The sequence below is a fragment of the Passer domesticus genome, chromosome 4, assembly GCF_036417665.1.
Source record: "Passer domesticus isolate bPasDom1 chromosome 4, bPasDom1.hap1, whole genome shotgun sequence".
NCBI lineage: Eukaryota > Metazoa > Chordata > Aves > Passeriformes > Passeridae > Passer > Passer domesticus.
Window position 1 is genome coordinate 40979572 of NC_087477.1, and position 16587 is coordinate 40996158.

Below are 16587 nucleotides of genomic sequence, written 5' to 3' on the forward strand. Positions count from 1 at the left end.
TAAGTTGGAAGCTTTGAGTGAGTTAAATAAGTCCTATAGAAAAATTAAAATCTAAAGAGAGTCTGGAGGAGTTTAATTGAGCAAGTGCATTATTGGGAGTCTCTCTGACGGTGAGGGTTAATTTATCACACCAAATCCAATCACTTTATAAAAAACCAGCGTGGGTTTCATTTACTTTGATGAGGTTTATTGCAAGATTCCAGAAAATCAATTTTACTGTGAGCAATATTAAACCCAGGGGAATAGAAACACTATATGTACTACACATAACTTCTTGTTATTGCTTACTGGATCACTGGGGAAATTATGTGTTTACCATGAAGAAGGGCTATGGCTACGTTCATTGTCTTGGGTGACTCCCAGCCTGCCCATCACAGTGAAATAAAACAAAATGGTAGAGTTTGAAATCAGCAAGACTTAACTTGTCTTGGTATAGCCTGAGGTATGGAAACACTCAGCAAGGGTGATGTGATTTTCCAAAGGACCTTAAATAATTGTTATGTTATGAGCTGTCCTTCTCTGCTTGTGCAAACAGATGCTGAGTGCAGGCAGTGCAGAGGCTGCTGCTGCTGGACCAACCCCAACTAATTCCTCCTCCCAGAGCTTCTTGAGGTACAAAGACAGCACTGACAAGAAGTTACTTGGAAATGGTGGAGTTTGATCTGCTGATGAGGGATTATGAAGAAAATGTTAAGGAATTTTTATTGTGTGTTTACTCTGTCTTCCTATCTGATTTACATACTTGTTAAATTGTACACGAATTAAAAGTGGTAGCAAAGTAATTTTGCATGAAAAGATTATGTTCCCTCTGGCAATAGCAGGGCAGAAGCTCATTTGGGGTTGCACTCAATAGATGGTTTCATGTTTCACATTTTTTTCCACACCAGTAAAGTCAAAACATGTTTCAATTATTGGTATTTTTTTCCTCCTCATCTGGCCTCACAGATTATGACATATTAGTTGTGTTGAAACTGGTATCGTGGACAGAAATAGTGTTCTTTATGTAGGGAAACTTGGCTTGCAAATAAACATATAGAAGTTATTTCCCATACAAAAAGTTTTCATAATTCATCAAAGTGTCTTTCAAAATCAGATGTATGTAGCCTTTTTCATGAGGACTTTAATCCTTTCCTTTCCCCAGTGTTGGGCTCTGTTGTGCTGTGCCAGGGAAGAGCAGCTCTCTGTGGCCTCCACGGCTAAGCAGTGGCTAAAGTGAAAGAGCAGAGCAATACATCTGTCAATCTGTGTTTCATCTATATTTTTCCATGTGAGTTTCATAAGACCTAAAGTAGGATAGCTGAGAAGGTCTATATGTAGTTAAGTGTTCTGTTTGATCTATTTTTTTAGAGAAATTGAGAGCCTAGCTGTCTTATTAACTTTTGGCACTTTTTTAAAAGATGTAATTCATGTTACTGTTTGTAGTTTTATTCCACATCATACTTGGTAGTGTCCTGATCCAAAAGCTCTTGATTAGGCCAAACTCCTAGCGAAATGTGTTTGGAGTAAGAGAGGAGAGGAGAGAAGAGAAATGTAACTGTTATTTAAAAGTATAAAGTCTGTTATGATTTATAGGTGGTTGTAAAAGTATTGTAACAGTGGAAAATCAATATCCCAAAATATTTATCTTAGAAGTTCTTCTAATAACTTATGTCCAGATGTGTTTACTTAGGTGTTTCCAAGGGAGTGTATATGTGTATGTTGAAATAGCAATTAACAGGCTGATTCACAGCAATGTTGTCAGTAATCCTTTTGACTCTGTATATGGAAAAAATTTACAGTGCTTAATTAATGATTTCAACTAACTAAGTTTTGAAAAGCAGAACGCACAAATTCAGTAAAAGAAGGTTTAACACGGACTCTCATTTCCTTGTTGCCACTCTTTCCCTTCCCTGTCTGTTCTTTGTTGTATTTTAGAGTGTGAGCTCTGGAAGTGTAGACCAGTTGGTTTTGTGACACAAACGAGTGAAAATGTGAAAACAAACAGGAGTGGTTAAAGAGGAAGGAGCACCTGCTCTTATACTGTGGTGTCCTTTTCAATTCAGTCAGTGGGACTTTGGTGCAGAGTCACTGTCAGAAAGAGGGTGTGGATTTATTGTGGGCACCCCGACTTTGTGCTTGATTCGCAAACCCAGGGTAAAGAGTATGGCTTGTGCTCTGAATAGCAGAGTTCATTTTTGCATTAGATTTAGCTCAAAGGTAAATCAGGCTGAAATACCGATACCTTTGAATACCCTATCCAAAACATGGCTTGAGTTCTTCATAGCTGTGTTTGTTCTTTGTGTACAGAGCATTTGAACAAGGAGGAAGTAGCCTAGAGCTGCTGAATACGGATGATCCTTTCTGAATCTGAAGTTTGTATGTGCTGAGCTCAGATACATTTCTGAGAGTACAGCATGTGGCTGGGGGAAAGTCAGTGTCTTCAGTAAATGAACAAAAGCTTGAGAATCTAACACCAAACACATTAAAGATGGTTTGGTATTTATATCAATACACACTTGTTTATTTGTAGTATCTGAAGAGTACTTTGTGTGCATGTGGATGTTTTCATACACCGCGCAAGAGAATACTAACAAATGTTTAGTTTTGGTCAAATATTTTGTTCTTTCCTTCATTCTTTTCTTTGTATCTGTGCACCAAGGAACTAAATCATGCTTCAGTAGCTAAACAAATTATGCAAAATTATACACCATGAATATTTTATACTCCAGAACCCTGAAGCAAGGACTTTCAATGGCTTTATGTCTGCAGCAACCTGTGTCATACCCAGATGAATTCCACAATTCATAAGTCCCCTTCTTCCTAAAACTTTACTCAGGTCTTTATTATTTTTCTCTGCATTTGTCTGTGATTATTAATAGGAATGTCTCAAGGGCTTAATAGTATGTAAGAAAAAAGAAGTTACTGCCATCAGCCTTCCTCCTACTACTGCATGAGGCTGGGAAGTTATTCCCCTTATATAATATTGTGTATTATATTATATACACAATATAATACATATAATTATATATTATATAATATATATATTATATATTATATAATATATAATTCTGCATTTATTTAAAATTTCACAAAGAATAAGTAATGTGACAAAAACAAGACTAAGTATAAAAAACTAGCTAAACCATACTTCACCTGATGCTGATCCACATCTACTCTGATATATCTTTTTAAAAAATTTTCGAGCACAAAAGTACATTTCCTTAGAAATATATTTCCTCTTTTTCAGTAAAACTTTAATTGCAAAACCATGTAGATTTTTTTTGGGGGCAGATAGCAGGTATTGTACACTGGCAAATGAGAGCAGTTCATAAAAAATATTTAATTTTTTTCATTATTTAACCAGTTTTAATTAGCGATCCCATCCTGTTTCCATCTAATATTGAAGAGCTGGCATGTTGAGATCACATGTGTCTGCTCCTGAAGTGGATGGCAAAACAGAAATCTTGTAATTATAACTTAACAGGGATTCTTTGGCACTGCTTGCTGGTTCCTGGGATGCAGAGCCTGTGAGTTAATGCCATAATTTTGACTACAAGTGGCACTGAAACAGGCGGGGTAGGTACATTCAGTGTGCTCATTAATCTTCAATGTGTTCCAATAACTAAATATCAGGGGCAGATGCTGAGTGGGTTTTTTTATTTTTGGGGGGTAAACTGTGCTATTTACTATTCATTTAATACCACTAACTTTTTAGGAACTGTGACTTGTATAAAGTCTCAACTAACCCACCCGAAGAAACTCCTCTCACTCTTGGAAATAGATTTGGGGATAGTCTGCCTTTTTTCTGCCCATTTAATCCATTCCATGCATTTTGTTTATGCCAACATCGTTCAAGATAAAGTGACATTTTTCAGTTAAAATAAAAACATTCACTGCCACAGGTAATGCTAACAATGTATTAAAACGTACTTGGCTTTATGTGATGCCTACTGCTGAAATATTTTAGTATTGATCTATTTGTCCTCTTTTACAGTTAAAATTGAATGTGCCAATACAGACAAGACAGTTGATGAGAAAGGTGCCTGTCTTGAAAGATATTTGAGGGTGTATTTGATGTAGTTATGTACCAGAACGCTTTCTTGAGCTGGGGCTGTAGAGAACAGCTGTGTGCTGCAGTGTCTGTGGCTTATACCTGTTTATAGGGGTGTTCACTGCAGGGATAGTGCCAGTCAATTACAGAGTCCTTCATGGCTGCACCACTCCTCGGTTTGCTCTCCTTGTTTTGGCAGAATTTGCAAGGGTTTTTGCTCAAGTGAAATGTCTATTATTGTCACTGTCTGCTGCCCATGATGGATAGCACTAGTCCAAAATTACTTAGCCAGTGTTACTAGGTAAACAATAAACAATGCATATAAGTGTATCTTACTGCCTGACAGATTGTGTACCAGTATCAGTACAGATTGTAGAAAGGAGGAAGAACAAACTTCATTTTCATCTTACAAAACTAATCTAAGTTTATAACAAAGTGTGTAGCTCAACAGTAGTCTCTAAAAATGGTCTTATTGTACATCTTTGTTCAGTGTAAAGAGGTTTTGGCTTAAGTTTGACTATTCAGTGCTTCAGTGAAACGTAAAAATTAGAATTTATATTGTTCATTATTTTTGCAGTTCAGTGGAAATTGCAAATAACATTCATAAAATGTTGATGGCCAGATAAAATTGTGAAATGTTATTGATAAATTAAACTGGGATACAGATCAGATGAATGCAATGCATTTTACTACAGAATGTGAGTATAGGCTGAGAAAGCATGATGCTAATATTACAATTTCCTGATGATTTTAGAGTATTTTACCTTTCAAAATGGTTTTTACACTGAAATATGGAATGGTCACTAATGTCATAACTGGTCCCATAGGATACAAGATTAGAGAACTATTGCTTCTGGATTCATATAGAATAAAAATCCTGATAAAGAAAAGTACTATTTAAACAATTCCAGAGGTGGGACCTTTTTGGAGACAGGAATGAAACACAATGTTTTTAAGAGAGAATCTCTGACTTAGCTTGGATTTAAAAATGTGTAAATATAGTGTGTATTATTTATTGAAGCAAAAATAGTATTTATTTGCTTCCTCAGAAAGGAAAATAGCAATGCTCTGTCCACACATTCTTCCAAATGCATTACTTCTTTTTATACTAAATACATATTTCAAAGGAGGAGAAAATGTACACAACTTTATTCAGAAGAATTTTACAACAGAAAAATGAGATTTTAACAGCTTTTAATAAAATAGTACACATATTGTTTGCTTTTTTGATGGGCTTTTTTAGTAACATTTAAGTGTGAGCCAGCTGGAGTAGCACACACAGCTGCAGGAAAATAATGCAAATTTTGACATTTGATGTTCAATAAATTGAAGCTTTGTTAACTTTAAACCAGAACTCTAGTATTTTGTTGTGAGTAAACAGTGGAATTAAGATTATGCATTGAGTGCTAAAGTGAATCAAGTTAGGAGATGTTTGGTTTTGCTGAAGTCTGAGCATTGAAGTTAACTGACAATTATTTTAATCATCTTCTGAGGAGAACCAGTGTTCCTGCATTTTTCAAACCTTTTGCTTCCTTCTGTCTTTCTCACACTATTTGGCATGTTAGACCTGAGATATTCAGAGGCATATAGAACAAATGAAAGTCTAACTCTCATTGGAATACAGTGGAAGTTCAGTATCTTCCTTCTTTCAAAATTCCAGCCTTACATGACCACAGTATCTTTCTTCTTTTTATTTTTTTTAACCTTTGGCAATGTTATTGATTGTAACATAAAAATTTTAAGAAATACACAATCAGGGAATGTAACTGAGATGGGGAGGAGTTTGGATATTTGAAAGAGGATGATTAAATGATCTGAATTAGGCTGTAAAATACATTCAGGCTGTGGGAGGACAAAATTTGGCAGTAACATATTTGCAGAATAGAGTAGTCTGAAGCTTGATACTGACTTCTGTGATTGAACTTCATACCAGTGGGGGAAAAACCTTGAAAAATGCCTGTGAGGATGAGGGAGGAATGAATACCTGCTCAAGGAAGAGGATTTGAGTTGGTCAGTGTCATTCACCTTTTTGCCCTCACATGAGAACACATGGGAAGATAGAAAGAAAGATTATAACCCAGATGGATTTATTCACAGCTGTAATACAGAGATTCTTAAGAGAGCAACTTGCTAAAATGTGCTTGTGCTATAATTTTTCTATGTATTTTAAGGCAATTGAACATCTAATAAAGTCCTTTTGGATATAGACCATTGGAGCTTGGGTTCACTGATAAGTTAGTAAGTCCAAACCAAAATCAATGTATTCACTGATATTTATGCACTAATTTTGTGTTCCAGAGTATTCAAGTGCTCAAGTATTTATTCCAAGACTCTTTCTTACTGTTCTTGAGACGGTAGAATGTGTTTATTTTTAGACTATATTCTTCACATCAATTAAAATTCAAATGGCTTCAGACCACCCTTTCATCAAAATAAAAAATTGTGTATATGCATATATGAAATGTTAGATATTTTCTTAGCTTTTGAGGTGCTAATGGTTGGTTCTTGGAAATTTCTAGCTTTAGGGACAGCACTTGTGTAAGTAATTTGTTTGAGATTTACTACTGGTACCACTTAACAGTGATTCAGCATTTAAAACTGGCCACCTTCAACATCTCAAGTTTAATATTCTTTTTATATGAGGTTTTCATTTGTAGTGAGAAATGAAAAAAAAATTAGTTACAGATGTGGAACGCTGAGAAAGGTTTCCTCTTTTACTTTTTTCTTCAGAAGCTCTAATAAGAAATTATTGCAGAGAGTGTGAGGAAGCATAGCGGAGCTGGAGGCTCCCCTTGGTCGGGCAGATCTCCTATTAGGAAGTTGCTAACCCATATGGTTCTCTTGGGATTGCTAAATTCCAGCACCTAAATGTGTGGAATTGCAGGAAGTATCTGATTTCCAGTCTTCAAAGATGAGGCAACTCATAGGCATCTCTAGAACTGTGACTCCCCTTAGGTCATTTATTCCCTGTATCAGCTTGCTGTAGAAGGAAAGGTCTGAGCTAAAATTCCTAGCAAAGAGACCGCAGGATAAGGTGCCTTCAGGTCATTTTAGAAGGCTTTCTGACTCTCCAGCTTCCATGGAAATGCAGCTCTGCCACCAGGTTGAATATGTGTTGGTTTTCAGTGCAGGAGGGTTGGCAGGATTGGAGGTGGCTGATAAAGAACGTTTAGGAGGGATGAAGCAGTTTTACTCTGGGAATTCTTTTAAATTTGTAATCCGGTAATAGGCTTACTACAGGGAGACTTTGCTGTCCCTTTCAGGACACATTGAAGGACAAGGTGTGTCCAGAAAGGTAGCGGCACTTAATTTCATTTCTTAATGCGTACGTCTATTTGTAAATGGCAAAAGAATTTTGCCTTTGAGGCACAAAGCTTGTACAGAATGTAAATTAACTTCAAATTGAAATAATTCATGGTTCTGAGCAAAAATAACATAATGGTTGTTATAACCATGTTTATGAAATGCTAAACTTTAACACACAGCAATCAGCCAAAGCGATAAGGCAGTGTAAAAGACTGCACACTTAATAATTGTAAATGTTACATGAGTGCGAGTTGCTTGATTAAATTTATTAGAAATGTGTTACAAGCATTTTAAGAAATAAAGCATTTATCACAAAATGATGATTTCTTCACTTAAGCTTATTAGAAAATCACACATCAATTCATGCATAATTACAGGGGAATTTCTGCCACTCACTACAAATCATTACCACATTAAATAAAGTTGACTTAATTTATCTGTGATTTGGAAAAGGTGGTATCTAAATAGGAAAATTAGCTTATGCAGGGGATGAAACCATCAACATCACCACAAAGGGCTTAGCCTTCTCTTACTTGTTAGACAAACATGCACCTTTAAGTCTTTTATATGTAAACCTCGTACTTTTGAATGAGCTCTAAAGCTTTTCTTTCCATGTCAGAATCCCATATTATGGATCCAGTGCCAGGTACTTAATGGATCGTTGGTAGTCAAGGCACGTTTGCTTGCGCCAGACGTACTCATTGTTTTTAATGATCATTGCAGTTTGAGATTGAATTGAAAGGGTTTGGGGGAGGCTGGGAGATGGGAAAGGAACAAGTTTTGCAGTGCTGGCAAGCTGGTCCCCCAGCAGCAGAGCTGCATTGTACCAACACCCACAGCATTCATGCTGTGCTGTGTTTACACTCCCGCGGTGTTTACAGTGGGCACGGCTCTCCTGTGGCCTGTTGTACCTTTCTTTCCCAGGTACTTTTCTTTCCCAGACTTTGCATAACTTTGAGGATGGTTGTAACTGACAGTGTCCAAGCTCATCACGTGGCTGGTCACTGGGTGATCCTTTTACACCTAGATTGTGAGCTTTCTGTTTGTTGGTTCACAAGAAGACTTGTCAAGGAGTAACTTAGGCTCAGAATAATTACACTGTGTGCTCGTCTGGCCAGGAGGCATTTAGAAACGCAGCCTTTGAAACTCAGGACTCTGTACATGTATAGGGGAAATTGCTCTCTAAATTTGCAGTCTTTCATTATGGGATGCATGACTTAGTTTGAGCATTTCCCTATTCTGCATTCAAGTGCTGTATCATTCTTACTATTGGAAAGTATTTATGTCACAGTTATTCACTCTGATTAGAAGGGGGTTTTGTCCATTTTAATCTGGGCCATTTCATTGGCACCTTGCAGGGAACAATGGGCTGTATATGGAGACATGAAAGAAAGCAGATGAAGAATAGATCAGGGAAGTCACATACTTTTGCTATTGACTTTGCTGTCAGAAATAATGTACCTGGAAATACACGCTCAGTTTCATAGTGAAGTACTTACAGTTTGTTTTCAGCAGACCTCCCGAGGCGTTCTTGTATGTCCTTTGTTTGGGGTCTTTTGTGTAAGCTCGGGATCTGTAAGTTGAAAGTTATGCTCCTCCTTCCACATTAGTTCCTCACATTTATAGACTGTAGCATTGTTTCCTGTTTCTCTCTGAATTTATCTCCCTGGCAACATTTAAGTCACTTGGGATCCTTTAGCTACTAACTTTTTACTTCTTTTGTGGGCTCAAATAGAGTTCTAATGGTGTTGTTTTTTGAGTAAGATGTAATGTTGAATCATGCATTTTAAGTTCATTATGTTTAGTGGCTTTAGTGTATTTCGTGTCGTTTTTCAGAGCCTTTAGTAAGGTAGGATGTGAAAGTTGCATGAGTGGCTGTGCCAATGAAATGCTTTGCAATTTCTGAAAAGGGTAGTCCTGCTCCCTCCTCCTTTCTGGTTCCTGTCTGACCCTATGTTGAGCTGAGATATACTTGGCATACTAAACCGACAGAGACAGGTTCACTTTTTTCAAAAAAGAAAAGGATTTCTTACCAATGCTGCAAGTCCGAAAGTACCTTGAGAAGTTAACTTACAGTGCCTTTGAATTAATAGATTGGTTCTGGTATCTTAAAAAACCTCATGTGTACAGTCACAATGTCTCTTGAGTCCTTTTGGTTGTTTGGTTTTTTTGGTTTGTGGGTTTGGTTTTATTTGGTTTTTTGGGGTTTTTTTTGGTTTTGTTTTTGCTATTGTTCCTTTTTCTCTTATTATAAATAATATTTTCATGTAAAAATGATGGTTGCCATTGAAAGGGGTGATTGTTAGAAAAATAAATTTGACAATCTGAGAGAGCTAATGCCATTTTCAGTTTTATGAACTGTAAGGTAGTCATTTATATCTTAAATTTCTATGGAAATAATTATACTTCAATATCTTTTTAATACATACATTGTCTATCCATTTAAAAACAAAAGTTAGAGAAGGTCTTAATTTTTGCAACTCTTACACTTTTAGAGAAGTTTCTTTCTTTAATTTTTGAATAGTAATTTTTAACCAAATTAGTAATTTGATATACTGAATTAATTGGGTTCTTAATGTTATTGTGCACCAAATTCATGCCATATACAGAATTCATGTTTTAAGCTTTCATTGCTTCTGAATTTCAAGTTGATTTTGATAATCTTGAAGTGCACATTGCATCCTAGGTAGGAGGCAATATATTCAGTAAAGAATGCCAACTTTGCCAATGGTTGAAGACATTGTAAGGACAAAAAAGAAAAGGGGGGAGAAATCCAAAACAACAATCTGAGCAGCCATTCTACTGCGGTGACAGCAGCAGTTTAGTACATTGTATCAAAATGAATGGGCTTTGCATAATTGATTTCAACATACTAGTAGCCTGAGGTCTAAGCTGCTCTAACCCAGAACTTATTAGCCATGCAACAAAGAAGGGAGAAAACTGCAATCTGCTACAGGGGAGGTAGAGAATAGCATTGCTGTTAGAGTAAAAGCATTAAAAGTAGGACAGAGCTACTAAGAGCTACCCCTTTTGTATATTTATTGGGGTTATTCTGTTCATCTCATTCAAGTATCTTAAAAAGCTATTTTAGAGTCTTTATGCAATACCAAATACTGAGACTTAGAATCTTACTACTTAGTAGGTTTTATTACCTAATTTGAATGGCATGCCTGCCCAACGTGTAATAGCTATGATGTGAGATCTCTTGTAACTGGGCAGCATTTTGAATAAACTCAGCAAAATTAGAGATGCAAAAATAAGCCAGATGCTGTTTTGGGATCCACTTTAGTTGCTTCTTGTTGCACATTCACACACAAATACTAGTTTTACTTAATAATGTTCTGCTCTGATGTGAATCAACAAGTGTGTTTCCTGGAGCTTCCTAAAGGAAAGAGGATTATGTGCATTACAGAAGCACATATAACTATACTGCAGGATGTGGAAACAATAATAGCTGGATGTAAAATTACTGTGTTGAACAAATGAGAATATGTAATTTTAATGTCCTGTTTCCTTGCTGCATTGTGCAAGTATGTTACTGCATCTTGTCTGTTTTGCTTTGCCTCTTCCAGATAGGTACTTGTGAGTATATGAAGAGTCTGGATTCAGGCAACAGACTCCTGAGAGTAGAATGATTATATATTTTATAGAGGAAAAAATAGATTAACTTTTCTGATTAGAATCAAAGGTGAGTAGGTGAGGTGAAGGGCTGGAAAACAAGATTTGAATGAACTAATGTGTTCAGTGTCAGGATTCCCAGGCTGTTATACTTCTTCTTTAGAAAACCATGACAAAGTTCTTCATTAGTGTTCGTTATGCTTCATCCAGCAGTGTGAAATATTGACAGTGACTTCTTTAAACATGAGTATTCTGCATAGATCAGCATCAAGCACCTTAGTTATGCCCTTGCTCATATAAGGAGCTAAATGATATTAAGAAGAATATTATACATTTATCAGTAGTGTAATGTTTATTTTGAGAGGATCCAGAGCTGTGATTGACTGAATGGGGTTCAGTACTCTATAATTAGGAGACTTTATAACCTATTTTTAAAAAGTTTGACTAAGGAAAGTTTGAGTAAAGAAAATTCCGTGTTACTGGAAATGTTTTATTCATTTATTTTTTTTATTTGCACTACTTTCACAGAATCTTCATAACCTTCACAGATCTGTAGAGGTTGCTGAAATATCCTATATTATTTGAACAGAAACTGCCTCAGAAAGATAATGAGGTAAATCTTTGGTAATTTCTGTTTGGTTTTAGACTATTTAATCTCGTGGCTTCCTTTGCACCAGAAAGTTATGAACAGGTTCTTGTGACCCATTCTAATGGATGTATTGATCTCTGTGACCCATTTTAAAGTATCTTTTCTGTTCTGGTAAAGATATCAATTTGTTTCAGAGGTTGAATCATGATTTTTGAGATTTATGCTGACATGATTGAAGGAGAAGAATACTGGCCGGGTTGTAACATCTTTAAAAATATTCCAGTCTTATTCTTCAGAATGCATGGCAGAGTCTATATGAAAAAGCTGTGTGACAGTTCAGCTTTGCCTTGCACCACAGGTTTTAGTGATAGTCAGGAGAAATCAGCCTTAAGAATAATAACAATGATAATATGAAGGTCCTGGAGGACTGGTTGGAAGCAGCAGTATGCCTGCTAATCCTTTTTTGCTTATTTGCAAAGACACCTAAGATAGGCCTTTTCACATTAGAATAAGCAATCAATAGAAATTTTGGGTTACTGTAACATCTTTTCCACCAAAGAAGCCTTGTTGGTGGATAACCTCACAATTCTAGTAACTCTTGAGGTGAGTTCTTGCTCTTTGGAGACCTGGATGACAAAGATATGCATGAGACATATACAGATGATTTCTTAAAGTGTTTTTACATCTTTTCTCTGAAGTTTATACCTCAGAAGAGGAGATGGGCAAAATAATCAGGTTCAGCTTTGAAATGGAGAAGCCATTGTTTTAAGGACCATCAAATCATACTAACATCAGTGGTGAGGCAAGAATCCTCAGAATGAATTGTCATAGGAACATTGAACAAGGAGGAAACATACCCTATTTTAGTTCCTTACTCTTTCAAGTTGTTTGCTAAATTTGACCACAGATATCTTTACATGCTTTATCTTCTAAATAACCTTTTTCGGTATTTTGAAGAAACCTGGGAGAAGAAATGCATAGAATCTTTGATAAGAATCACGTTTTGCGCCTTCTTGAAAAGCTGGTCACTGAATCTGTTTAAATACCTAGTGGGCTGGCCTGTTCCCCCAGCAGGACACAAGAGTGTTGACATAAACCGACGGCTGAATTTTCAAGGGTGAGGTTTACAGTAGATGTAATAGCAAGGAAGTGGAAAAGGCAATTAAAAAAAAAAGAGTATGTGTGTTCTAATTAAGAGTGAAGATAGTGTAATCTGGTGCTTTCTGTTATAGAGACCTGTCATGGATTAACCCCAGCCACAAAATAAGCTCCACACAGCCGCTTGGAGAAAATCAGGAGGGTAAAAGCCAGAAAACTCATGGGTTGAGATAAAGGCAGTTTAATAGTGAAAGCAAATGCCACTGTGCTGCTTTTCAGCTGCTTTACAGTGGCTAGCACAGAGTTGTGTTTTGGATTTGTACTGAAAATAGAGTTGATAATATAGAGATGATTTTGTTATTGCTGAGCAGAGCTTGCACAGAGTCAAGGCCTTTTCTGCTTTCTGAACGCACATGTTGGTGAGGAAGCTGGGAGAGTACACAGCCTGGAAAGGTGATCCAAACTGACCAAAGGGCTATTCCAGCCCATGTGACATTATTCTCAGTATATAATGCGAGGGACCAAAGAAGGAAGCAGGGCACAAGTTTGGAGTGATGGCATTTGTCTGTCACTGTTATGTGTGATGGGGCCCTGATCTCCTGGATGTGGCTGAACACCTGTGTGCCCATGGGAAGTAGTGAATTAATTCCTTCTTTTGGTTTGCTTGTGTGCATGACCTCATTTTAAATTGTATACAAATTTTCAAATTATAAGCATTTGGGATTAATTTCTTCAAGTCAAGCAGTTAGGTGGTTTTATGGGAGGGTTTCAAGTAAGTTTGTCCATTTCTGAGAATAAGGTTAAGGAGTAAAGATGTTTTGCCTATCTTGAAATTAATGCATACCTGTTAAGCTTTTGAAGCTCTAGCCAGTTTTCAAGCAGAGACTTGAAATTTGTCAGGGCATCCATCCAAATCTGCATACAGCTATGTTAAGCTCTCCATTTTTGGTCAGTTTGTGAGCCTTTGAAAATCTGAGCTAGCCTGCACAGCAAGGCAGACTTGTCAGAACCTAATGGCTGAGTACAAGATTCACAGAAGTGTTCAGCTTTCTGGCCAGATTTAGATGTGGGGGGCAGGGAACAACACCTTTAACTAGGAGCTGTAAGCCTCAGTGTGTTTGTGCACATTGCTCTGGGGCTGTAAAGGTTCTGTGTCCACACAGCAAGCGCTGTCCTTCAGGTGGTTTTGGTGCCTGCTCAGCTGAATACATGTAGGACTTTGGGGTCTGAGTTGTTTGCTCTTTGTTTGAATCTCTTCCCATTCCAGCACTGAGCAGTGCCAGGACTGATTTCCCCTTCATCTTCTCAGAGCTCATGCCATTGCAGCCTGAAGGAAAGCTGGCATGACTGCATGCAGAGTTGGGAGGGTTGGGTGCAGGAACCCCAGGAGAGGCCTGGGGAACTGGGGAGAGCAAGGAGGGAGGGGTAGGAGCTGGAAAGTGGAGGGAAAGTAGGTGGAAGAGAAAGTAGGGAAGGGTCTTTGCAGCAGGAAGGGGGACCAATGACTGGTGCATGGGAGAAGAGTTAGCAGGCAGGATGGGAGTAAGCAGAGCTGAGATTGAGCCAAGGGCATTAGAAAGCTGAAACAAGCAATATGGATGGAATTAAAAAAAGGGCAGGAACTGACGTGGGTGGGCATGAATGGAAATATAGGGGAACAACAGGAATTGTGCCCTGGGAAACATTTTTTTTCTCAGCAAGTAGAAATTCCAGAGTGAAAGAAAACCAAAGGTTACTTCAGTCACATCTATCAAGTGCAGGTTAAATATTTGGTTTAATGATGTATTTGTAAATACATGGTTCTATTAGAATGTAGGCTCTTCAGGACTCTGATTCTGCTTGATTGTGATTGCCATAATATTGTGTATGCTTTTTGCACACTAATGTTTTATTGCATGAGAATAAATACACTGTCATTACCATTTCCTAGTTGCACCACAGTATTACTGAATTTGTCTCCTGTTCATTTTTGGTATTTAGATGTGAGGCTCTTTGTGTAGACCTGTGGATTTGAAAGATGTTTTTGTTTCTACTAATAAAGATGTACATATATATCCAGATGAAGTCTTTTTCTATTCCATGGTCAGCAACAAACTGTTCCATTAATAACAGAGCATGCCTCTGCCATGGGGCAGAGCTGAACTCAGAGGTGGGCTCATCCTCCACACCAGTGCCAGCATTGTTAATTAGGTACCTGCCATGGAAGGTTGTTTGGGGAGGGGAGTTTGCATGAGTAGGAGGAAGAATCTTCCTGTTTGCTGAATACAAAAGTCCATTGAGTACCCCCTACCAGCTGGGTCTGCAGGATTTTATATGCTTTGTTCTGTTATCAAAATTTTCCTCTTATCCATAGCTAACTCCCAGTAAATTCACCTTACCTCCAGCTATAAAGCAAGAGAGAACAAGTCTTGTTCTCTGAGAGTGATCTGATAAGGATTTGTTTAAAAGCTGTGCAGATGGCATTCCTGTCTCACTTTCTTAGTTTCCCTGTGGTCATTCAGGTTTTAACATTTCCTTAGGCAGCAAGTGGCCTGGGACCTGGAATACTGAATTTACATCCAAAGAGGCAGAAGGTGATGATGAAAATACAGTTTATAATCTGTATTCCCACTTGGGCAACTCTTCTTGGCTTTCTAATTAGTTTCTTACTGACTCATCTCATTTCAGAAGGGAAAGAAGCAGTGTACTTGAGGAATACCTGTGGTCTTCCATTCTCTTTGGCATGATACAAATGGAATTATTTTCCCAGGAAATAAAATTACTTGTAACTGACATAAATTAATTTTGCTAAGAATATTGGGGCTGATGTTTCCCTGGATGTTGGATGACTTTGTTCTTCAGGATTGTTATGAATTAAAGAGAAAGATTCCTCATCATGGCTGCTCCCAGCATAACAATGAGTTTGTTAGATGTCATAGATGATTTTTAACTAGAAATTGTTGGTCTGTTTGTGCACTTGTATATATTAATATAGAATACCACAATTAATGCTTGCAGTATGCTTCCTTTGAGCCACATCTCAGCTTAAGTTCCCTCAGGTGTGAAGGCAAAGTTGTGATTCTCTGCTCTGAGGATGAAGGCCAGGACAGGAATGCCATTGCTGCTGTGGGGAGAGGAGAAGCACTGATGTAAGCAACCCTTCCTTTCCCCTCCAGGTAACTGCTGCCTACACACTCCAGCTCTTTTCTTGCTCAGTGGGACAGGAGTAGTTACCAGCATAGCTGTCCTTGCCAGAGGTGAGGTGAGGTAGGAGCTGACCCCATACTGCTCTTCCCAACAATATGGTAACCCATACAGAACAGCTTGCTTTCCCTTGGGTTAAAACAGCCATCCATAAGCAAAACTGCAGTTATTAGGAAAAAAATAATTTGTTCTAAAGCAACAGCAAGACAGAATAATTGGCTTGTAATTTTTAGTGCAATGTTTTGGCTTAGTTTTGCCTAACATCTCTAAAGAATCAATCTAATAGAGTCCTTTAAAGCCCTTGTAGTAGTAGTAGTAGTAGTAGTAGTTCAGAACAGCTCGTAATTGATGAATGGCAAATTGCTTTTTTCCACCCAAATTTCCCTACTAAATGTTTGTTTCTGTCTATTGTCTGTATGCTGTTCAAAAAAGTAGTGATTGTGGGCTGACTAAACAATCACAGTCTGCTAGGGAAGGTGGTTTCCTTAGACCTGAGAAAAACTCCACATGGCTGAACTGATACTTAAGCTTTGCTTCCAAATCTGTGTGCAAGATCCTGATTTTTCCAGGGTTCTGAGCAGGTGTTGGTCCCTAACAGTTTTGATATCCAGACCAGCTGTATGCATTCCTAAGTAGGACCTTACTGAGCTTTCTTAGCTCATGGCATTACTGCTGTTTTCAGAGCACACCTTTCCCATGTATGTTTTAGGTGTGCCTGTGTTGAGTTTTGGAACTGAAAGTGATTTGATAGTTGCCTCTGGAT

The 16587-nt window shown here is 37.6% G+C and overlaps 1 long non-coding RNA gene across 3 annotated transcripts in view; it reads left to right on the forward strand.

The window, feature by feature from the left end:
- LOC135299040 (uncharacterized) overlaps positions 1–13379 on the forward strand; it is an 83781-nt gene extending 70402 nt beyond the window's left edge. For all 3 annotated transcript variants that reach the window (XR_010361070.1, XR_010361069.1, XR_010361071.1), the window contains 3 exons: positions 536–689; positions 11483–11567; positions 12242–13379. This is a non-coding gene — a long non-coding RNA (uncharacterized LOC135299040). The remainder of the gene's footprint in view (positions 1–535; positions 690–11482; positions 11568–12241) is intronic.
- The last annotated feature ends 3208 nt before the right edge of the window (positions 13380–16587 follow it).